Source organism: Erinaceus europaeus, chromosome 9 (assembly GCF_950295315.1).
Source record: "Erinaceus europaeus chromosome 9, mEriEur2.1, whole genome shotgun sequence".
NCBI classification, from domain to species: domain Eukaryota; kingdom Metazoa; phylum Chordata; class Mammalia; order Eulipotyphla; family Erinaceidae; genus Erinaceus; species Erinaceus europaeus.
Window position 1 is genome coordinate 54,106,944 of NC_080170.1, and position 26,089 is coordinate 54,133,032.

Below are 26,089 nucleotides of genomic sequence, written 5' to 3' on the forward strand. Positions count from 1 at the left end.
GGCTCTCAGGCTCAGGTAAAATTTAATAAAATCATGGGCCCCTTGGAATATTCCTAAAATAGACTTCCTAGTTTCTCCTAACATGAAGACCCCAAATCTCATCTGCTATACTCTTAGGTTCCTGATTATTAAACAAGGTGTTCTACTTTATTTATTTCTTTTTTTAATATTTATTTATTTCCTTTTTGTTGCCCTTGTTGTTTTATTGTTGTAGTTATTGTTGTTGTTATTGATGTTGTTGTTGGATAGGACAGAGAGAAATGGAGAGAGAAGGGGAATACAGAGAGGGGAAGAGAAAGACACCTGCAGACCTGCTTCACCGCTTGTGAAGCAACTCCCCTGCAGGTGGGGAGCAGGGGGCTCGAACTGGGATCCTTATGCTGGTCCTTACTCTTTGAGCCATGTGCGCTTAACCCACTGTGCTACTGCCGACTCCCGCTACTTTATTTCTTAATGCTTTTCGGCTGCTGGGTTGCAGGTGCTACCATGACACCAACTTGACTTCCCTGGGCAGAGAGCCTCACACGTGTCCTCACCACCACCTCTCCAGAGCGCTACCCCACTAGAGAAAGATAGAAACAGGCTGGGAAGGGAGTCAGGCGGTAGCGCAGCAGGTTAAGCACACGTGGCGCGAAGCACAAGGACTGGTGTAAGGATCCTGGTTGAAGCCCCAGGCTCCCCACCTGCAGGGGGGTTGCTGCAGGTGTCTTATCTTTCTCTCGCCCTTTCTGTCTTCCCCTCCTCTCTCCATTTCTCTCTGTCCTATCCAACAATGACAGCATCAATAAAACAAGAGGAATAAATAAATATTAAAACAGGCTGGGAATATGGATTGACCTGTCAACAACCATGTCCAGCAGAGAAGCAATTACAGAAGCCAGACGTTCCATCTTCTGCTTCCCATAATAATCTTTGGTCTATACTCCCAGAGGGATAAAGAATAGGGAACCTTTGAATGGAGAGGATAGGATGTGGAACACTGGTGGTGCGAATTATATGGAATTGTATACCCCTCTTATCCCACAATCTTGTCAGTCAGTTAGCTTCTCTTCCCTGCTATTTCCCATCTGGAAACAACTGTCTTGCTTCTTCAAATAAGAACTCTATGATTTTTAAATTAGTTTATTAGCTATCTTATTAATATAGCCCAAAGCTATTTATTTTAAATACTTAAGATAATTATTTTTGTGATTGACTGAAGTGATTAAGAATCTTGAATGAACTCAAAGTCACAGAACTTAAGGAACTGACTCATCCTGAACCATATAATCTATATTTGATAAGATTATATTATAGCAATAGACAAAAATGTATAACAGTAACCTCTTTGGGTTAAATATTATTTAAAATGAATATGCTCAGGCATGCTCTCCATTCCAGTAATCCTAGAGTTGAAAGAACATCCAATATAGCATTTTATTATTTTATTTTATTTTATTTTATTTTATTTTATTTTATTTTATTTATCATTGAGAGGGATAGGAAGAGAGAAAAGAACCAGACATCACTCTGATACATGTTGTTGTTAAAATTCGGAAGGCTCTTGCCGGGCTGGCTTGCTTCACGGGCGGGTAACAGAGACTCGGAGACATCGGCTGGGCAGGGAAGCTGTATTTCTTTATTCAGGAACAATGATTCACAAACTAAGACAAACTAATCACCAAACAGAACTCTGCTGTCTCTTTGCGGCGGCACAAGCACTCTCTCTCTTACTCTGGAACTCAGGAACTCTCCAACTCTGGCACTCTGGAACTCTCGTACTTGAGAGCCCTTTGAAACTCTGGCACACTGGAACTCTCTCTTACTCTGTAACCCTGAAACTCTCGAACTCGGGAACTCTCTAACTCTGGCACTCTTGAACTCAGGAACCCTCTCCCGGGGTTCCTTGGGGCGGGGCCAAGCAGGCCCGCGAAATTAATAGGACTGATCCAATTCTCTTGGCGGGGGAGGGCTAGAACAAACCAATGTAAAGCATACGACAACATGTGCTGCCAGGGATTGAACTCAGGACCTCATACTTGAGAGTCCAATGCTTTATCCACTGCGCCACCTCCCAGAACAAAATATAGCATTGTTAGAATGGGCATCTAATGAAATTTGAAGAGGCACCAGCTCAGGGTTGTGGGGTGGGACACCCAACCAGGCTTTGATCACATATCAGGTAAGGGTGTCAAAAGGTCATTTTCCACCTGAGCTGTGAGACTGATAGGAATTCACTTTGCTTCCCGCAAGGTTTAGGTCCCTTCACTTCCTGAGGACAAAGGAATAACCCTCCACCCATCTACCCACCCACGGTCCTTTGTTCTCTGCAGTTTGACCCTGAACTCTCATCTTTGGTCTGTGTACCGCTTCACTTTTTAGCCAGTGATTCAACTCCAGGCTAATAAGTTACTCATAGGCAAGCAATTAAAAGTCCTTAGGACAGAGAAAGGGGTCTAAACCATTATTGACCTAATCAAATTCTTCCTCTTCTCATTCATAAAATATTATTGCTATTCCTACTTTGGTTTCAGAGTAAAGGTTGTTAAGCCCATTAGGCCATGCTGGATATTTCTGTTTTAGCAAGAGGCAAAGCATGAAAAGCCCAATAGAAAGAAAACACATTTCAAAAGCAAATATATTGAGAATAATTTTCAGGCTTGTTACCTTTTAGACTTGAAGAGACTTTGAGTGTCAAAGGATTCCATTATCACATATATACTAGTCTTGTGCACACAATTTTATGGAAGATTGTTATAAATAAATATCATAGAGTTGGAAATTTTTCCAGTATAGCATTAGAAGAGTGGGCATCCCAATGAAATCTGAAGAGGTACCAGCTCAGCACACATGTGGGTGGGGGTGGTGGACACACACGTGTCCTTTAACTGAACATTCTTTTTTTCTTTTGTTATCAGGGTTATCACTGGGGCTCAGTGAAGTCACTATAAATCCACTGCTCCCAGCAATTATTTTTTCCTTTTATTTATTCATTTATATATTTTCTATTATTATTGGATAAGACAGATAGAAGTTGAGAGAGGAGGGAAAGATAGAAAGGGAGAGAAAGAGATACTGGAAGACCTGCTTCACTGCTCCTGAAGTGTCCTCTCTGTAGGTGGTAAGTGGTCTCTATGCAGGTAGGAAGTGGGGGCTCAACCCCGGGATCCTGCTATGGTAATATGTGTGCTTAGCTGGGTATGCCACTGTGTTGGCCCGGGGCATTCTTTGAGTCACAAAAATGGGAAGTAGATGACATCTTCTAAGCATTTATCCACAGCAAAGTCACAGATTATTTTCTCCACATGAGTACAAATGGAATTCAAACTACTGTAGCTTCTGTGCTTAGATCTTATATTGGACAAAGCTTAATTTCATATAGTCAAAAATTCGTTACTGCCCTGCTAATAGACAAGTTTAAAAAACAGTCCTACCAGTGTTTCTCTCCTCTTCTGGGTGAACTAGAAATACCAAAGAAGACCACCTGGTACCTCAACAAGACAGGACTAGAACAACTTCAGGAACCCACCGAAATGCCAGTGAGTGCAAACACATGTGGTACATGGACAGAGAGGAGCCTAGTGAGAGATGAAGTGGCTGGTAACAGTCCGGCAGTTTACCAGTTCAGATACCACCTCCAGTCTGTTTCACCAACAAAAAGACAGCTGAAGGGAGGAGAGGACTCCCCTAAGACTCACCACATGCAGCTGTGAGTCTCCATTGCCCTCAGATTTTGGAGCAGTGGCAGGGAGGCCCTGTGCTGACACCAGGGGACAGAGAACTAACCAGGAAAATCAGGAGAAGATCTATACCTCAGTGGCCTAGTGGTGGAGCTTTGAGAGTCTCTTTGCATAACCACTGGATTATCTCTGCCACACCGTGCTTTATCTCTTGGTCAGGAGTCAGTAGTTAAGCTAAGAAGCCTACTTATAGTTTTAAAGCCCTCAGGATCCCATAGCCTACAGGGAAGAAAATGAACAAAAGAGGCTTTTAAGCTACTGAGCTCCAACTCAGGGATGAAAATAATATTGAAACAACTGTCAAGTTTCCACAACTTTGAACCCTTTAATTACTTTACTTAGATACAAGTCAATCCAGGCAAGAGTGATCAGTAATTTGAAAAGTACTGAGAGAGGGACCTCATAACATAATATATAAAATGGTTAAACCAACAAGAAGAAATATTGGAGAAATGAACCAGGACAAGAGTATAGCTAAAAGCCCCCCAAAGCTTGAACCACAAAATAATGAGGTCAACATCCAAACACTAGTTAAGGAAATAATCACAGGAGTGAGTAAAGGGTTTGAAAGAATTGTCATCAGAAATGTAGAGACAACAAATGAGACTCTGGGAGAAAACACTATCTCAAGGTTATTAGAGATCTGAAAGCTGAAATAGCTGAGCTAAGAACACAACTAGCTGAACAAGCTAAAACAGTATCAGAACAGGGTAACAAAATAGATGAACTCCAGAAAACAGTAGAGGGCAGAGAGAATAGAATAAATGAGGCTGAAGACAGAATTAGCAAGATGGAGGGCAAATTAGATACAACTAAAAAAGAAGTAAGAGATCTCAAAAAGAGATTAAGAGATTCTGAAAACAACAACAGAGACCTATGGGATGACTTCAAAAGAAATAATATACACATTATTAGCTTAACAGAGGAAGAGAGGGAGGGGAAGAAAGCATTCTTCAGGCCATAATAGCTGAAAACTTCTCTAGTCTAGACAACATCAAAGACATAAAGATTCAAAAAGCCCAGAGGGTCCCAAACAGAATTAACCTAGACTTAAAGACTCCAAGACACATCATATTTAGAATGGAAAGGAATAAGGATAAAGAAAGGATCCTGAAGGCTGCAAGAGAAAAAACAAAGAGTCACCTACAGAGGATAACCCATAAGATTAGCAGCAGACTTCTCCACACAAACACTACAGGCCAGAAGAGAATGGCAAGATATCTGTCGAGCACTCAATGAGAAAGTCTTTCAACCAAGACTACTGTATCCTGCTAGACTGCCATTCAGACTAGATGGAGGCATCAAAACCTTCTCAGACAAGCAACAGTTGAAGGAATCAACTATCACCAAGCCTGCCCTGAAGGAAGTTCTGAAACATCTCCTATAAACAGACCACCATAAATATGCCATATATAAGAACACTCTAAAACTCTATAAGAATGGCATTAAAATATCTTCAATCTTTGATATCAATAAATGTCAATGTCCTATTAAAAATTCACCTATTAAAAGACACAGAGTAGGAATATGGATCAGAAAGCACAACCCAACAATTTGCTGTCTACAGGAAACCCACCTAATTCAACAAGACAAACACAGACTCAAAAGTGAAAGGATGGAAAACTATCATACAAGCCAATGCCCACAAGAAAGGGCAGGAACAGCTATTCTCATATCTGACATGACAGACATTAAAATAAATATAATTTAAAAAGATAGGGATGGGCACTACTTAATGCTCAGAGGATCAGTCAGTCAAGAGGACTTAACAGTTATTAACATCTGTGCACCCAATGAGAAGCCATCTAAATACATCAGATGTCTACTGAAAGAGCTACAGCAGTATATTAACAGCAACACAGTCATAGTAGGGGACTTCAGCATCCCACTCTCTCAACTTGACAGATCATCTGCTGGGCTAGCGTGAGGGTATTTCTTCCCAGGCACGTGCTCTTTGGGTTGGAGAGAACTCAACCGGAGCCAACCTGGGCTGCTGGTTACTCAGCGATGCGGGAGATAGACCAGGAACTCGTGGTAGAGCGGGAACGCAATGCATCTTTATTGATCAGAGATAACACTTTTATATATTTTGAAATGGAAGTGGCAAGTTGGAAAAGGAAATGGCTAGGAAAGGGGCTGGAGAAAAGAAAAGAATGGGAAGGTAGAAAGTTTCCATAGCAACTGTTGTGAAGGTTTTAACTGGTGGGATTAATTAATACCCTGCAGGCAGGGTGTGTCTCAGGCAAAACAATGATTATGTAAATAAACCATAGTCTCAGCAAAGGAGGATGGAGCAGAGCGGTGGGGAGATGGCTTAAGGCCCGACATCTCCCCTTTCTTTTTATCTAATGGTCATAGTATCAGGAATGTGGGGTGCTTTGTGAGGCAGGGAGTCTGATAGGATGAGGCACACTTTTGGGGTTACTACTGTCCCTCCTTGCTGAACCTCTCAGTAGAGAGAAAGACTAACAGGATAGACACACTCCTCAGGTTCAAGCCATGCAAAGCTCAACCACATTCTCACAATTTTCCGACATGTCCCTCTTTCTAAATGGCCATATATAAATGGGTCAATGTCTGTAAAAGACTCCATTTCTGTCAGAGGAATAGCAGTGAAATGGTGAACAGAAACCTGTATCATGCAGGTGTTTTAAAAGAACTGGAATAAGACAGGGAGCTATAAGTAAGAGTAGCAAGGGACAGCGTGAGACTGAAGAGAGGCCTGGTAGGCGGAGAGGGGCTTCCTGATGGACAGAAAGGGGGCACTGCCTGATAGGTGGAGGAGTGGGGGCCTGATAGGCCGAGGGGTGAGAGGGTTGATCTGGCATTGCAGAGTCCTGAGACAGCTGGCTGCCAAGTCCATGGACTGCTACAGTCAGTCCTCGAGAAGTCCAGCAGTGTAAAGTGAATGTCCAAAGGTGTACCAGCAAGTCTGATAGAAGCATCAGTCCAATGCCAACCACCAGGGGAAGAAGTGCCACATGTCTATCTTGATGGGGGAGGACAGCCACTGGAACTTTGCGTCTCTGTAGAGAATGAGCTGGAACCACCAAAACGTGACAGGTGAAGCAGAAGTAAGAAGGGCAGACAGCGATGGGCGAGAGAAAGGCAATAAGAAAGTTCTGTCCTTGGAGTCTGTGAATCAGGTTCTTCAGATCATGTCAGGTCACATCATGGGTTTCGGGGGGGGGGGCGCTGTAGTCACACTATCTTGTGGGCGATGTCAGAAGACAAGTGTCCAAATGGATTTCCGGCGATTCCAGTGAAAGAAACACGTACAAATCTGCTTCCCATGTTAGGGCGCCTGGTTCGAATTTTTATAGATATTAAAGGAGGTTTAATGTAGTTAGTGCCAACTGAATATTGGGGTATGTATCCCCCTTCTTTTCTTTACTTAATTGGGCCTAGGTGTTTGGCAGACCTTCTCAACAACCATTTGTCTTTGGGGGTTGTAAGGGATGTCTATGGCATGGGTGAAGTTATAAAGGAAAAAAGTCTTTAAAGTGTTGACTGACAAAGGCAGGCCTATAGTGGCAAAACAAGATACACCAGTTAAATGTAGAAAACTATGAGAGTGTTGTTAATTTACATAAGTTGTATATGGGGGATCTTTTATATAGTTTAATATCTTACCATATGAGCAGATGCTTTTTTTAAAATTTATTTTTTATTTAAGAAAGGATAAATTAACAAAACCATAGGGTGGAAGGGGTACAACTCCACACAATTCCCACCACCCAATCTCCATATCCCAACCCCTCCCCTGATAGCTTTCCGATTCTTTATCCCTCTGGGAGCATGGACCCAGGCTCATTGTGGGTTGCAGAAGGTGGAAGGTCTGGCTTCTGTAATCGCTGCCCCCGCTGAACATGGAAATTGACTGGTCTGTCCATATTCCCAGTCGAGCAGATGCTTTTTCATGTGAAGACTTGACAGCTGTAATTCACTTACTTGTGAAAAAAAAAACTTATGACAAGTTAGAAGTTTACTATAATTGATAACTCGATGATTATAATTGGTTTAAGTATCTTTATAATTTTGGAAGTCCTTTCTAGTATGATTTTAAGGCTGTTTAAATAATTTAAGCACAATAAAATGCGGTCAGTTAAAGAGAAGAACCATTGTTAGAAGCCTCAGGCATGAGAATCATTAGCATAACCATTGTGTGAGCTATCATTCACCCAAGCTGGTTGTACCTCTTTAATTGAGAAGGTATATGAGAGCTTTACATATCAATAACATCTTTTCTACCTTTTGTTACACCCATTTAAGATGGAGACACACCCTGGGTGTACACATCAGACCAGATTTAGTTAAAATATGTTGACTGTAACTAATTTTTACCTTAAACTTTAAACAAACTCAGGTTACTTAGAGAGTTCACATGTTAGTGACACTTTTTTGTTTGTTTGTTTGTTTACAACATTTACAATGTCAGATGGATGCCAGATTTGTTGTGGATTAAGTTCCACAAGATTGTTCATAGGGCACTTTAGAGAATTTGTATTTTAATTTTGCAGATAATGAATTGTCACATTAAATGTTTAACTTTTACACTTTTAACCATAAAGTTAATGTTTACCAAACTTGAAACACACACATAACATGTAGTCTATAACAATAATACACAAGAGGAGAAAAACTTTTGTTACAAAGACATATCATTTCAGACATGAATTTGGATCTGCACTGTCTTAGTTGAACCATCTTTACTCACACAGTTTAAGACTAAACGTTTCACATTTATACCAAGACTAAAAAAAAAAAAAAATCAAAAGAGGAAGAGAAGAGAAAAAAAACTGTTTTTAGGATTGTTTCTGGACGTCTCCAGAAATCATGGCTGCATCCAGCATTTTTTTATAAAGTCAATGAAGTTTCAGAGTACTCTGAGTGAAATGGGTCGTACAAAAATTTAGTCATTCAACTCACTTACTCACAAAACATAACTGGCCAGTCATAGCATAATATATTCAGAGAAGGGGGGGAAGAGAGGGCTCTTTGAACCAGATTTTTCACATCCTGCCATGTCGCATTATGAGTCCCGGAGGACGTCCTACTTCCAGCAAAATTGGCAAGGTGGGGGACACAGACTCAGGAGGTTTTACTTTCTCTAGAAAGCATGTAAGGTGCTGGGCAAGCAGAATGACCTGTTCCCTTAAATCTTGGATTGCAGCCTCAAGGTCCCTTAGACTGGGGCCGTTTCTCAAATTAGAGTCACCCTTCTCCGTGGGAGATATGGGAGGGGGAGTCCAGGAACTCCCAGGGGAAATATCTGCACATCTCCCAAGCTCTACAGTCATGGTCAAGAGGAACCAAGGTGTGGCCCAGAGCAAAATGTCCCAGAGACAGAGAAACTATCTAGAGAAAAAGGAGTAGAGGGTTTGGGAAGCCTCTTGATAAAGAAGAAGGTTGCCCATGACAGAGGGGTCTCAGAAAAATAAGAAGAGGGAGAAAAAGAACCACAGTGCCTTCCTTAAACATGAGGCTATGGAGAGGCAAGCGGCTTTTTACTTATATGGGGCGCCTTGGTACATCTGCCGCTTGTATGGAGCCAGTGGCCCCGCATTCAGGTGCCAGAATGCTGGGCTAGCATTGCAGGAGAGAGAGAGAGATGATCCAGGAACCAAGCTTGTGCCGCAGCAATATAAATCTTTATTCCTGTAGTAGCCCCAGAGTCGGAAGTGACCACAGCATTTTAAAGCCACATGGCGCCAAAACACAATGGCCACCTCCCACTCTGCATGCCAGCCCTTCTCCAGGTTGGGACGCAGGAGAGAAAAGAGAGTGAAACTAGGAACAGAAGTGGGTTTTACAGGATAAAACCGGAAGTGGCAACTCGGGAACGGAGATGGCTAGGAAAGGGGGTGGAGAAAAGAAAAAGGTATGCTGGGAACTTCCTTAGCTACCATTGCTATGGTTTTAGTGGGCGGGAATTAGCAATACCCTGAGGGGATAACATGGTGAGGAGACCTTTAGTCATTTATAAGACAAAGCAGAAGATTGGTAGATAAAGGGACTGGCCATACGAGTATATGGTGGTTTGTGGGCCCTGCCTAACTCAACCACATCTGCACAATTTCCCAACATCTCCCCCTTTCTTTTTATCTAATGGCCATAGTATCAGCAATGGAGGATGGAGCAAAGTGGGGGTGGGGGGGGCTGGCTTAAGGCCCGAAAATAATCCAGAAAGAAAATCAATAAAGATATGAGGGATCTAAATGAGGAGATAAATAAACTAGAACTATTGGATATATGTACTGGAATACACATTTTACAAAAGTCCACATGGGTCATTCTCAAGGATAGACCATATGTTAGGCCATAAAGACAGCACCAGCAAATTCAAGAGCATTGAAATCATCCCATGCATCTTCTCAGACCACAGTGGAATTAAACTAACCCTTAACAATCAACAAAGGATTAGTAATAGTCCCAAAATGTGGAAGCTCAACAGTACAGTCTTTAACAACTACTGGTCAAAGATGAAATAAAGGAAGAAATCAAAATGTTTCAACCCTACCTGCAGGGGGTCACTTCACAGGTGGTGAAGCAGGTCTGCAGGTGTCTATCTTTCTCTCCCCCTCTCTGTCTTCCCTTCCTCTCTCCATTTCTCTCTGTCCTATCCAACAATGACGACATCAATAACAACAGCAATAACAACTACAACAACAAAACAACAAGGGCAACAAAAGGGAATAAATTAATAAATATAATGAAAACCAAACAAACAAAAATAAAACAAAATGTTTCAAGAGGTCAATGAAAATGAAGACACAAGCTATCAAAATATTTGGGACACAGCTAAGGCAGTACTGAGAAAGAAGTTCATAGCCATACAAGCACACATTAACAAGAAAAAGCACAAATAAACAGCCTGGTTGCACAGCTTAAAGACCCAGAAGAAGAAGAACAAAGGAACCCTAAAGCAACCAGAAGGACAGAAATCACTAAAGTTAGGGCAGAAATAAATAACATTGAGAATAAGATAATCATACAAAAGATCAATGAAAGAAAATGTTGGTTCTTTGAAAGAGTGAACAAAATCGACAAAGCTATAGTCAGACTCACAAAACAAAAAAGGGACAAGACCCAAATAAATTGGATCATAAGTGAAAGAGGAAATAGCATAACAGACACTACAGAAATTCAGCATATCATGCGAGGCTTCTATGAACAACTATATGCCACCAAGCTAGAAAATCTGGAAGAAGTGGATGATTTCCTAGATACCTACCAACTTCCAAAATTAAGTAAAGAGGAACTAGATAACATGAACAGGCCCATCACAGCTAATGAAATTGAAACAGTTATCAAAAACCTTCCCAAAAATAAAAGTCCTGAACCAGATGGTTTTACAAATGAATTCTACAAAACTTTCAAAGAAGAACTAATACCTCTACTTTTAAAAGTCTTCCAGAAGATTGAAGAAACTGGAATACTCCCTGTCAGCTTCTATGAAGCCAACATCACTCTGATACCAAAAGCAGACAGGGACACAACCCAAAAAGAAAGCTACAGACCAATATCTCTGATGAACATAGATGCTAAAATATTGAACAAAATCCTAGCCAACCGGATAAAGCAGTATATTAAAAAGATTGTTCATCATGACCAAGTGGGGTTTATCCCAGGCATGCAAGGTTGGTTTAATATATGTAAATCAATCAACGTGATCCACCACATCAACAAAAGCAAGACCAAAAACCACATGGTCATATCAATAGATGCAGAGAAAGCCTTTGACAAAATACAGCATCCCTTTATAATCAAAACACAAACAAAAAATGGGAATAAATGGAAAATTCCTGCAGACAGTGGAGTCTACATATAGCAAACCTACAGCCAACATCATACTCAATGGTGAAAAACTGGAAGCATTTCCACTCAGATCAGGTACTAGAGAGGGATGCCCACTGTCTCCATTACTTTTTAACATAGTGTTGGAAGTTCTTGCCATAGCAATCAGGCAGGAGCAAGGTATTAAAGGGATACAGATTGGCAGAGAAGATGTCAACCTCTCCCTATTTGCAGATGACATGATAGTATACACAGAAAAACCTAAGGAATCCAGCAAGAAGCTTTTGGAAATCATCAGGCAATACAATAGGGTGTCAGGCTACAAAATTAACATTCAAAAGTCAGTGGCATTCCTCTCTGCAAACACTAAGTTAGAAGTTGAAATCCAGAAATCAATTCCTTTTACTATAGCAACAAAAACAATAAAATATCTAGGAATAAACCTAACCAAAGAAGTGAAATAGTTGTATACTAAAAATTATGAGTCACTATTCAAGGAAATTGAAAAAGACACAAAGAAGTGGAAAGATGTTCCATGTTCATGAATTGGAAAAATTAACATCATCAAAATGAATATACTACCCAGAGCCATCTACAAATTTAATGCTATGCCCATCAAGATCCCAACCACATTTTCTAGGAGAATAGAACAAATGCTACAAATGTTTATCTGGAACCAGAAAAGACCTAGAATTGCCAAAACAATCTTGATAAGAAAGAACAGAACTGGAGGCATCACACTCCCAGATCTCTAATTGTATTATAGGGCCATTGCCATAAAAACTGCTTGGTACTGGAATGTAAATAGATATACTGACCAGTGGAATAGAACTGAGAGCCTGGGAGTAAGCCCCACACTTATGGACATCTAATCTTTGACAAAAATGCCCAGAGTATTAAAGGGAGAAAGCAGAGTCTCTTCAACAAATGGTGTTGGAAAAAATGGGTTGAAACATGCAGAAGAATGAAACTGAACCACTATATTTCACCAAGTACAAAAGTAAATTCTAAGTGGATCAAGGACTTAGATGTTAGACCAGAAACTATTAGATACAGAGTAAAATATTGGCAGAACTCTTTTCCACATAAATTTTAAAGACATCTTCAATGAAATGAATCCAATTACAAAGAAGACTAAGGAAAGCATAAACCTATGGGACTACATCAAATTAAAAAGCTTCTGCACAGCAGGAGAACCCACTACCCAAACCTAAAGAGCCCTCACAGATTCACAGACTCACAGACTCACAGAATGGGAACAGATCCTTACATGCCATACATCAGACAAGAGCCTAATAACCAAAATATATAAGGAGCTTAGCACATTCAACAACAAGAAAACAAATAACCCCATCCAAAAATGGGGAGAGGACATGGACAGAATATTCACCACAGAAGAGATCCAAAAGGCAAAAAAACACATGAAAAAATGCTCCAAGTCTCTGACTGTCAGAGAAATGCAAATAAAGACAACACTAAGATACCACTTTACTCCTGTGAGAATGTTATACATCAGAAAAGGTAGCAGCAGCAAATGCTGGAGAGGTTGTGGGGCCAAAGGAACCCTCCTTCATTGCTGATGGGAATGTCAATTGGTCCAACCCCTGTAGAGAACAGTCTGGAGAACTCTCAGAAGGCTAGAAATGGACCTACCCTATGACCCTGCAATTCCTTTCCTGGGGATATATCCTAAGGAACCCAACACACCTATCCAAAAAGATCTTTGTACACATATGTTCTTGGCAGCACAATTCATAATAGCCAATACCTGGTAGCAACCCAGAGGAGTGGCTGAGCAAGTTGTGGTATATATACACAAAAAATGGTGACTTCACAGTTTTCAGCTGATCTTGGATGAACCTTGAAAAATTCACATTAGGTGAAATAAGTCAGAAACAGAAGAATGAATATGGGATGATCTCACTCTCAGGCAGAAGTTGAAAAACAAGATGAGAAGAGAAAACACAAGTGGAGCCTGTACTGGAGTAGGCATATTGCACCAAAATAAAAGACTCTGGGGTGTGTGGGTGGGTAGAATACAGGTCCAAAAAGGATGCCAGAGAACCTAGTGGGGGTTGTATTGTTATATGGAAAACTGGGAAATGTTATGCATGTAAAAACTATTGTATTTACTGTTGAATGTAAAACATTAATTCCCCAATAAAGAAACAATTTTAAAAAAAAAGCCCTATGGGAGTCGGGTGTTAGCACAGCAGGTGGCGCAAAGCACAAGGACCAGTGTAAGGATCCCCACCTTCAGGGGAGTGACTTTACAAGTGGTGAATCAGGTCTGCAGGTGTCTATCTTTCTCTCCCCCTCTCTATCTTCCCCTCTCTTCACTTTTCTCTGTTTTATTCAACAACAATGACATCAATAACAATAATAATAACTGTAACAAACAACCAGGACAACAGAAGTCAATAAATAAATATTAAAAAACAGCCCTACTCTGATATTAATTTCCATTGATTTCTGTACATCAGCTTATTTTGTATTTTTCTGTATATAGGGTGGTAATCATAACTCGTTTAAGTGTTTCTTACCTAATGCTAAGGTGTTGGTCAAAGTGTTTGACACATGTTACGTCTGGTACTCACACTACAGATAGTAATTTCACTTTCCCAGAGTCACCCAGCTGGGAGATAACAGGATAGAGGCTGAAGCGATGTAGTCTGGGCCAGAATGTACACACCATCTAAACCTCATTACCTTTGCATATATATATTTTTCATTATTATTATTATTACTAGAGTGTAACTCAGTTTTTGCTTATGGTGATGCTGGGGATTGAACCTAGAACCTTTGGCACCTCAGATGTGAAAGTCTTTTTGTATAATCATTATTCTATCTTTGCATATAAACTTAAGTGTCTGCACTTCTCCAGAGTTTGTGATAGAGCAATAAAATGAAGCTTCTACTACAGAAGGCTTCCCTCAGAAATAATTAGGATGGGGAAAAAAAAAGAAATAATGGTAGCGCAGCAGGTTATGTGCACGTGGCTCGAAGAGCAAGGAATGGCACAAGTATCCCGGTTCAAGCCCCCGGCTCCCCACCTGCAGGGGAGTCAATTCACAGGTGGTGAAGCAGGGCTGCAGGTGTCTATCTTTCTCTCCCTCTGTCTCCCCCTCTTCTCTCCATCCTATCCAACAATGACAACATCAGTAACAACAGCAATAATAACTACAACAATAAAACAACAAAAGCAACAAAAAGGAATAAATACTAAAAAAAAAAAAGGAAAAAATCAAAAAAACTTAAAAAGAAATAATTATGATGGTTAGGATAATGTATATTTATATCATGGTAATATTTGTGTTTATGAACTTGTCTGCCCAAGACTTAGATAAAAATATTAGTTTATTTCTTCCTTAAAAGTAATTCTCCTGGCAGTTGTTTTCATTGTTAGTAAGAAGAGATCAATAAGCTCTTGGGGGGAGGGGAGGCCAGGGGTTGTGGGGACTCACCTTTAGTAAAAGTTTCTTGCTTCTAAGCATTGAGATTTGAAATACATCTAAGAAGAGGATGTTTCTTGGATTGAATGTGACCCCTATGACTTAGATCCTGAGAAGTTTCCTAAGTTCTATTTCTATGGCACACCTCCTCCCCCAGTTTGTTGTACCACTACATCATCCTTGAAAGGGCTCTAGTATGTTCTTGAGTTTGTATGCAAATATAGATTAACACGTCTAGATGGGATTAACTATACAGAACATCTGGGTAAAGGGCCCAAGTCATTGTAGTGTCTAGGTACTAACTCGGGTATAGATACAGGCCAGGAAGTCTACCTTTTAAAATACTTTACCCACATATTATCTGATACATTGTTCAAATAATATCATCGGGGGTTCCCCACCCTCCAATAACATGAAATGTATATTTCTTCCCTTCCTCCTGGGCCATCACTGATCACTGTGAGCTAGCTCAGATCATGTCAATTAGTTAGTACGTATCTCCCACTCTCCTGGGTACTGCTGCTGTTTCTAAGGGTTCTGAGTCTGTCTATCCACATAATTCAGGCTTTGCATTTACAGACTCAGGTCATTGTATCTGAATGTCTCCCACCTTTGTAGTCAGCACTTTTGGTGGTAGTTTCTGGTCTCCTTCTTCTTCTAGCGTTTGCCCTTCTTCCATAGCCAGTCAACAGCGTCAGGTTGAGCCTGATGTAAAGTTTTGAGACCTCCTTTGAATCTGGAGAGGTGGCAGTCGTTGACTATGTGGGTAATAGTCTGTCTGTAGCCGCAGGGGCAGTTCGGGTCGTCTCTGGCTCCCCAGCGGTGGAACATAGCGGTGCGCCGGCCATGGCCTGTTCAATAGCGATTGAGGAGGGCCCAATCATAACGTGCTAGGTCAAAGCCGGGTTGATGCTTGCAGGGGTCTGTGATGAGGTGTTTGTTCTTTACATCAGCTGACTGCCAACTCTGTTTCCAAGAGTCTGCAACAGAAAAGTTCAGTGTAGGCATAGGGGACCAGATTGGGTGATGAGACGTCAAGCGTTGGACAGGGTGGGCGAAGATATCCGCGTATATTGGCAGGTCTGGTCAAGCGTAGACGTAGGAAATGAACTTAGATGATGCCGCATCCCGACGAATATCTGGCGGGGCGATGTTGCTAAGAACTGGCAGCCATGGAACCGGGGTGGAACGGATGGTTCCAGAAATTATCCTCATGAAGGAATATAATTTGGAATCGACCAAGTGGACATGGGGGCTACGGAACCATACTGGGGCACAGTATTCTGCAGTGGAATAGCATAATGCCAGAGATGATGATCGTAGTGTGGAAGCGCTCGCGCCCCATGAGGAGCTGGCCAGTCTTGCAATGATGTTATTCCTCGCGCCCACCTTTGCTGCAGTTTTTATGAGATGTTTGTGAAATGACAGAGTGCGATCGAGAGTAACGCCAAGATAGACTGGCTGGGCTTCATGCCGGACTCTTGTATCGTCAAGCTGCACATTAAGCTCACGCGAGGCCGAGGCATGGTGTAGATGGAAAACAGATGATACCGTTTTTGCAGTGCTAGGGATTAGTCGCCATTTTTTACAGTAATCAGATATCAGAGACATGTCTTTCGTGAGTGTTTCCTCGAGGATGTCGAACTTGGATGCCTGAGTTGCACAGTAGATGTCATCGGCGTAGATGAACTTCCTTGAAGAAGTTTCTGGGAGGTCATTGATGTAAATGTTAAATATAAATATAAGCCACTGAGTCATTTGAGGCAGTGAACAGAACCCACTCGGTCAGTGACACCTCCCTTGACAACAGTGTCAAGAGTGGAGCAGAGGCTGGGATAAGGCTAGAAAGGGGATGATGAACTTGTTCCCTCACAGCTGGCCATTTAAAAAGGCCTCCAGGGGTTGGTTGGTGGCATACTTGGTTGAACGCACATGTTACAGTGTGCAAGGGCCCCGGCCCCCACCTACAGAGGGGAAAGCTTCACAAGTAGTGTAGTAGTGCTGCAGGTGTCTCTCCCTCTCTCTCCCTATCACCCCCTTATTTCTCAATTTCTGGCTGTGCCTATCCAATAAATAATGATAATTAAAAAATAAAAAATTAAATTAAAAAAGAATAAATTGTTTTAAAAAAGTCCTCCACTCCCCAACCCATACCCTGTTCTGCTCTAACACTGGGACAGTGAGTTTGCTTGCACCAGAAAAGTATTCAGAGTAGGTCATGCAGAAGTGGTGAATGGGCCACCCCTGGTTCTTTCCCTTTCCCGCTACAAGTCCACTATGACCATTTCTGTTGTGACAAATTGATGGTCCTGTCTCCTTGCCAACACTGTCAGAATGGCAGATAGCTTAGTTTTCTTTGGTAAATGAGTAACTACTATAGGTCTCAATAGCAATAGTGCTTCTTTGCTTGGAATATCAGTGTAAAGTTCTACTCTCTGGAAGTTGCACATTAACTTTTTTGGTTATTGTACAGTCAGCATCTGAAAGCTAAAAGCTGCTGCTCACCATTCACCAAGCAGTGAGGATTGTAAGACACTGTGCAGGGAAGCCTCCACCATGGTGCCAAGCCTTTCCATAGGCTCTCATATTGTGGCACATTCAAGCTATTTGAATAAAGAATACTTTGTTCTGTTAATTGCATAATAACTTTCTATAATATTTGTAATTCATACACTTTTCTGTAACACCTATACCAACACTGTTAATTAATGTAGGCTAGATAATTTTAGGTAAAATGCATGTTGATACAGTTTTTAAAGTAAACATATTTTAGGATGTCTGTTGTTAGTAGCCTTAGCTGAAGATGATCCATTCCAGTACTTGCTGTACATTCAGTTTTTCCACTAGTCAAGGCTTTTCCCACTATCTGAAAGTAGTTCCTATCTTGTGTGATCTGGTAGATTATATTGGTTTTGCACAGCTGTTACCATTAATTTTGGGGTGGGGGTTCTGAGTATTACCACACCCAATAAATAATCCCCCAGCTCACATTAAATAGGAGCATAATGCTTTGGAACAGTAGGGGAATTCTGTGTTTCAACTTGTCTTGAAGGGATGTAATCTGTAGTCAGTTAACTCTCCTTTTTGATTTAGTAAAAATGTATGGCTCTAACATACCAGTCATCTTTTTCCTTCAACTTGAAGTTTGAAAACTGAGAAGTGACTCCCCAATAGCATAAGACTTTTAATTTTCTTCTGATTAAGCAGAAAATATTTTCATTTCTAAGTCCAAAGTCTGTGAGCACACAGAAGTGATGAGTAGAGAGATTTAGCTGACTTTTGAATAATTTATACTGAATCTGAGTTTGAGCTCAAAGGCAAATGAAAAATGTAAAGTTAAATTCTGCAGATAAGTACAAATACCAGCTACCAGACACTAGGAGCACTGAACTTCTGAGCCAGATGAACTGAGTAGTTTATATCCCCAGCTTGTTAAGCTGCCAATTCTTGTGATTTGGGGAAGGTACCTTTCTCAGACCTATTTTCCCCACTTGCAAAATAGAAATGATGGCAGTTCACAGTAAACAATGAGGCAGTATGTAAGGACTGGACCAACGGAGTTCAGTGTAGAAAATAAAAACCATTCTGGGTGTTTCAGAAAGGAAAGGATGAAATCAGCAGAAAGTGAAAGGACCCCAGCTATTAGTGACCTCAGCCTACACTGCTGACAGATGGCCTCTCAGGACCAGGACTGGAAGGCTGAACTCACTAACTGCAAACCTTTCTCTCTCTCTCCCCCTCCCTCCCTCCCCTTTTCCTCCCCCCTCTCCCTCTTTCTCCTCCTCTCCCTCCCCATACCCCTCCCTTTCCTTCTCCCTCTCCCTCCAGTATCTGAAAAATACAATGGACTTGTCTTCCCTTCTCCTAGTCTTACATGAATGTATCTATTTTGTAGAACCTGACTTGTAGCAAGAGCCTTACCTTAGCATCAAGGTGGTTGGAAAAATTTAGTTTGTAGCTTTCCAGTGACTCAATAAGCCTCTGAAAGATAAATGGAGAGACCCTATCTGAGTATTGACTCCAAGGTGTAGCTAAGAGCAGGTTGAACTCACTTACTACCAGTTCCTGTTGGATTTGCTACTGTTGGTTTATGAGCAAGAGAAGTGTAGGGATCTCTTGAGGTCAGCCCCTAATTCAGAGGGTGACTTGCTTCCATTCTAGACATAGGCACTTGCTTGCTTGACACCTGTATATCTTGTTCATCTTCATCCTTTATTGACTTTCTTTACTCCATTGTATTGTCTTTGTGAAAAATCTGTGTATAGATCTGTCTCTGGCCTTTGCACTGCATTTCCATCTGTTCTTTCACTCATACCACACTGTCCGGATGTACAGTTTCATACATGATGTATGCTTCCTGTGAATTTTTGTTTCAGGAATTAGTTGCTTATTTCATCAGAGTTTGGTAGGATTTTCTCTAGGAAATAGGCATTTCTTTTATAGATCTTTAATGTATCTTGTTAGATTTATACCTAAGGATTTCATATTTGAGATACTAATCAAGATGTTTGGTTTTATTTCTAATTTTACTTGTTCATTGCTGAGCTGTGAGATTGGCTTGATGTATTAACCTTGTGAGTGGGCAACCTTGTTATAATCCTTTATTATAGTCACAGTCTATTGTTGTATTATGTTTGGTTTTTCTATGTAGAGGATCCTGTCATCTGTGAACAAAGATAGCTTTATTCTTTCCTTCCCCATCTGTCTATCTTGCATTTATTTCCTTTTATACTTATTGTTGCAATGAGGACTTCTCAGTATAATACTTGAGAGGGGACAGTCTTGCCTTGATCATGATCTTAGAATGAAAACTTTCAGTTTCCCCAGTAGACATTAGCTGGTTAGCTGTGTGAACCATATTGGAATGGTAAGCTCCTGGCAAATCTCACTACTACAGTTCTACTGGTATCTAATGGCATGACAATGGGGTCAGGTGATCAGTTGTAGAAAATTAGCTTTGTTACTCAATACCACAAAAGGTCACTGGGCATTGACACTGGTGTCAATATATATTATATTGAGTATTAATTTACAAATTTGATACCTAGTAGAGTTCCATGCTACTAGCTAAATTCTCTACTAGCTAAATCCACAGAAGAGAAATTTTAGACTTATTAAAATTTACAGCACAGATTAGTAGTTCTTCTCCCAATATTTTGTGAATCTAGCAGCTATTAGAGCCAACTTAAAAGATAATATATATATGATTTTTTTTAGCCTCTGAGTTCTTAAACCTTTGGTTCCTATTAGCATTAAATTTAAAATCATAAGTTATATTTCTATATGAATTTTAAAAATAAGTAAAAGCAGTTCAATTCAAGTCTTAGATTTTTATGACTTGGTTTTACTAATTTAAAAGCTCCTATAATTTAAAGTTTCAATATAATTTCCCTTGCTCACCAAATAAAACAGGTGGTTTTAGAATTCTCAAGCCAAAGATCCCACAAGGTTTGGCCTTAACACCATTGTCTGTCTTTTTTTTTTTTTTTTCATATAATCAATGTAGCTGCCTATTTAACTGTCTTTTTGACTTCTAAAAGGGTGTGGGGGGAGGGCATTCAAGATCCATTGATCCTGTCCACTCAGCTACTGGTTTATCAGAAGCACTGGGGCACATAAGATGATGCAAAGTACAGACTAGAACTTTTTTTTTTCTTTTTTAAAATTTTTAAATATTTATTTATATTTATTTTTCCCTTTTGTTGCTCTTGTTTTTTATTGTTGTTGTAGTCGATGTCATCATTGTTAGATAGGACAGAGAGAAATAAAGAGAGGAGGGGAAGAGAGGGGGAGAGAAAGATAAGACACCTGCAGACCTGTTTCACCACCTGTGAAGCAACTCCCCTGCAAGGTGGGGAGCTAGGGGCTTGAACCAGGATCCTTATGCCGGTCCTTGCGCTTTGCACCATGTGCACTTACCCCGCTGTGCTACTCTTTTAAAGAATGTCACCAGGTGGGGGTAGATAGCATGATGGTTATGCAAACAGATTCTTATGCCTGAGGCTCTGTCAAGTCCCAGGTTCAATCCCCCGGAGCCAGAGCTGAGCAGTAGTGCTTTGGTTAAAAAAAAAAAAAAGAATGCCACCAACATATATAGATTATGCTGTTACCCAACAATATAAATAAGTATAGCAATATCTGGAATATTCTAGTCTCTCTGATTCACTGTAGAATTAGGCCATTTATGAATTTGTTACCAGATCTGACACTCTTATTGGAGGCTAAAAAATTTTCCATGATGCCAAAACAAATGATTGAAGAAGGTGGTATTTAATTATACACAACTGACATTTTTATTGCAAACCCACTCCAATGCAGTGTTTGTACTTTATGTTAAATGTAAAAATGTAACAATGGTGTCCCTGCTCAGTAGAATTGGCATTCTCATTGGAATTAAAAGTGTCAAATTCTGAATGACTCTTAAGTGCTGACATCCCAGGTGTCATTTACAAGAAAGAAAAGAAAGAGGCTCAAAATAGCAAAGCATTTTCTCTTTTTACTTGTACTGTAAGGCATTTTCAAACTTTTCAAAAGAGGGCCCTAAGTTTCAGAGTTTTCTCTTGCTGCAGTTGATGCTGATGTGTCTTTTTCCCTCAGATGTTATGGATCCTGGGATGAACCTTTTCCTTAGCTCCTAAGTGCTGAGGCCCATCTCTGCCCTATCTTTCCAGAACTGTATTTCCTTTCCACTCTTTATAGCTATAGTTTGTGAGTTTGTCTCTTTCACCATCAACTTTTCTAAGAGCAGCTTTTAATCTGCTAGGGTGACTGAAACACTGAAAGTATATTCTCTCACTTCTGAAGACTGGAACTCCAAAATAGAGTTGTTTGCAGGCCTGACTTTTTCTATCCTTCTTTCTTGGGCTTGTAGGAGGCCATCTCCCTGTGTCCTCACATAGTCATTCTTCTCCACAAGTTTGTGTTCTGTCCTCTCTGATCAGACACTAGTCCTGTGGGGTTAGAGTCTGCCCTGTTCACTTCCACTTTAACCACCTGTTTTTACATCATCCTTCTCCAACTACATCACATTCTTGAGGTCCTCAGAGCTAAGACTCCAGCTCATGAAGGTTGGGGGTTTTAATTCAGATGGATATCAGAACATGATCCAGTCCTTCCCATCTTGAGCCCTCTTCTCATCTTGGCAAGTGTTGACGGCCTGTGGTGGGAGGCCAGGGATCTAAAATCAAGGGAACCCAGGCTAGAGAGATAGCTTACCTGGGAGGGTACCTGCTTTACTAAGCCTTGACCCATGTTCAAACCCTGCCCCCACTGTACTGGGGGAAGCTTCAGTGCTGTGTTATTTTTTCCTCTCTGTGTTTCTATCTGAAAAGTTCAGCCTAGAGTGGTGATGCCCTGGCAACAACAAGAGAAAAAAGGCATCCCTTCTGGAAGAGGAGTAATGCATTTAGTTCATGCTACTTCTTGTCATGAAGCTTGTAAAAAGCAACAAAACAATACATGCAGCAAGGTTATTTTAACTTATGAAAAAAGTAGACATTTTCTTCTCACGAAACATGGGGAGCTGGGCAGTGGCTGGGCTCTGCAGCTCAAGATCTGCCCAGTTACTGTGGGCGGCCTGTGGGGCTGTCCTTGGTTCCAGGCTTGTTGGCCACCATGACACTGCTGACAGAGGGAGAAGGATGTACCAGCTAAGGGCCTGTTCCTACAGAGCTTTCCTGTCAGCCCCGACCTAGAGCCTGGCTTCTGTGACCTTCCTCTCCCCTCCACTCCCCCCAACTTGTCATTGTCAACTACATTTTGTTTCTCCAACAAAAAGAGAATTCTCCTTATCAGAAAGGAGGGAAAGGGGCAGAACTGTTGTGTTGTTATGGCTGCTTTTACTCTTACTGTCTTGACACACAGCTGTTCTCCTCTGCTTTAGGTTTTCAAAGTCAGGATCCACAGAGGACATCTCCCTGTTTGTGTACACACCTGAAATCTGCCAACATTAATCTTAGTGCACTAGAGAAATAGACACAAATATATTTTAATTGGCTGGGTTCTGTGTTAGCCTTTTATGTTACTGGTTAAGTAACTTAGTATGAAACATTATGCCTTAATAGTTCTTTGGGTGGTTAAATTATTGTCTAGATGAGGCCAGACCTGTGTGGGTTTTTTTTTTTCCTTTTTCTTTTAAATTTATTTATAAAATAAAATGATCAACAAGAACATAGGATAAGAGGGGTGCAATTCCAAACAATTTGCAATACCAGAGTTCTGTATCCCATCCCCTCCCTGAAAGCTTTATCCCTCTGGGAGCATGGACTCAAGACATGTGTTTTTAGTAAGTGAAGAACCAAGCTACTCTAAAACTTTAAGCTGGTAAGTCCTTAAATAATTGTTTTATGTTATTTCAGAAACTCAAAACTTTTGGAACAGTTATGAGCAACTGATACCTTGTTTGGAAATGTATTAAGACTAATTCATGATAAATTCTTTGTCTGAAGCATGTCTCTCTCATTCCTGCCTGTTCTGGAAGCCTGAGTCACTTTTCTTTCTTTTTAAAATATCTAACCCCATCCTTAAGAGTCCAGTGCTTTATCCACTGCTCACCTCCCACATCACCCCTTTCCTGGTATTGAGAGTGCCATCACTCATTTCCTACTTGCCAAAACCTTTTCTGGCTATTTGCATCCTCAAGTGGGCATGACAAACCTGCTCTGGTCTTTGCTGACTAGGAACATACTCCTTTTCTTCCTTCTTTTTCAGGAGATAGGTGTGTCTTACTGTACCAGCACTGAGAGGAAGACACATTTCTTTGGATTGCTTGTAGGAGTTCTAGTTTTATAAAATCTCAGATTTTTAAACGGTTCATGGTGAAACAGGCTGGAGACAGTCACAGTTTTATTACAACATGGAACTTTTCTTAGGGCAGGAGATTCATTTGTGGTTAAATAGTTGGGTTCTGTCAAAAGTGAAGTACTTGATCTTGCAGAACAAACCAATTTACTGGCAGTTTCCAAGAAATACAGAATTAAAACAAGAACCAAGATCTCTGCTAACCCTCTTTATTTCATTTTTGGTAGGAAACCTTGGGAGAACAAGAGGCTCCTCCTTTTATTTCTTGGTTTGTCTCCCTATGCAGTCTTGAGGGTTATGGGTGAACTGTTTCATGTCACCCTTCCCCTCTTACATCTCTGTAGATTTGAAACTGAAATCACATGACTCACTGATTAAAACTGATCTTGAATGCTTCTTACATGGCTCACTTCCTTGTATTTTTGTAGCCCTGAGTCCTGGATTTTCAAAGTAACCTCATTTCCCCTCTGTGGGCTGACTATAGACCAATTGTGATGTGTTGCCTGTCCTTATCAAAGTGAGTTGAGTTTGTCTTTGGACTTTGAAGGATTCTGGTAACTGATTTTGTCTCAGGTCACTGATAATGCTTTTAATTTAGAGTTGGAGCAGTTTTCTCTCTGACAGGGTATGCTATTGTTCTAAAACTGAGTTCAAAGCAGATTTCACTGAGAGGTTTAGAACTGAAAATGTGGGCTCAGGTTAATTCTGTGCTTCTGGAGGTTCTTCAGTTCTGACAGTTTATTGCTTTTGTGGCTTTCAGTATGTCAGATACTACCCTACATTTTACTGCTTTTATTTATATTTATTTCCTGTTATATGTGCATACTTTGCATAGACATAAATAGAAAACTAGTATAGCTTGCTTTTAATTGAAGGTAGTAAAATAAATGCAACAAAGTTATGGATTCAAGCTAGGTAATACTACTGTGTAAAGAGTTTGAGTCCAAGACCTGTCTCCTTTGACTGAGGAAGATTATATAATCTCTTTATGGAGAGATTAACTGGGACATAGTAACACTATATTTAAACTTTCATCCAGGAAATATGACAGGTTGATAAAGACAGGGACAGAGCTACTCTACTCCAGCTAGTCTACTTCCAGCCCTTTGTGATCTATTTTGCTTGCTTTTCACTCTTAATCCTTCTCTCTTCCCTTATCTAATAATCCATGTTTTTCACTGAAAAATGAAAAAGAAAGAAAATAATCTTTTCTGTCTATTCAGTGGTTAGTCCAGTGGTTTTGATTATTAGTACTTAACCCACCTTTGAAAAGCACAACTTTTGAAATGTCCCTGTCAGTTCAGTGAGAAGAATTAAGTACTTGATTAGCTGAACTCATGTGGAAGCACCTTTCTAGGATGTAATAAGATCACCCAAAAGAGGTAGATGGAACAGTCATTAAATCAGGAATGTAGACATGCTAGAGATGCAGAAGCAAGTTCCAGAAACAGACATATGTAATTCAAGGACATGAGGTGCGGGGAAGAGAACACAAATGAGTGTGTTTACTTGTGTGCTTATGGGCTGAACACGGCCCACTCTACATAAGAGTGCTCTGACATCCAGGAGGCAGTCAGCAAGTAGCGTCAAAAGGATGCAAACACCCCCCCCCCCAGCTTTCTGGAGGTGATAGCACTGAAAGGACTGCAGGTAGGCCAGGGATAGTGCCATCTGGAAGGGTTACAGGAAAACTGAGATTTGGACAGTCTTGGAGGTGATGGGCAGAGAGCATGCACGTGCGCACACATACTACAGATGACAGCAGTGGGTCAAGTTTAGAACAACCCTCCCCCACCATGCCTGCCACCCTCCAGTTTGGATAAATGTTGCTCTCTCCTCTGACCTGACAACCACCTACCTCTTGATCACAAATGTCACACACAGCACTCACAGCCCACAAAATGGGTCAGTGTTCCAGCTTGACAAGCTGTCTTGTTACAGGAGTGGTGCCTTCTATTTCTGTCTGTGGTTGCTGTGTAAGAAAGCCCACTATATATTGGTACATCTTCAGTGTAGAGCGGATACCAGAATTCACACTGGTCACCTTTCCCATTGTGCCATTTGTTGTGAAAAGGCATCATTGTTCTCTTTGGCCATTTCACAATTTGCTGCTCTAGAGAGAGCAGTCTCAGGTAGCATTTTAAAACAGTAGGTAAGGGAAGCAGAGCAAGATAAAAATGTAGCACAATAAGGTGGGAATTTGGGCTGTTCTGGTATTTGTGGACTGGCTGTGCTATCAGAACTGGTGGGGCCTCTAGTCTATCCCCAAGGGCTTTCTCAGGCAGGACCCATGAAGGCAGAAAGATTTGCTGGTGCCTAGAG

At 40.8% G+C, this 26,089-nt stretch overlaps 1 protein-coding gene across 4 annotated transcripts in view; it reads left to right on the forward strand.

Moving 5' to 3' along the window:
- NME7 (NME/NM23 family member 7) overlaps nucleotides 1-26,089 on the forward strand; it is a 157,742-nt gene that overhangs the window by 130,494 nt on the left and 1,159 nt on the right. The gene's annotated exons all lie outside the window — the stretch shown is intronic.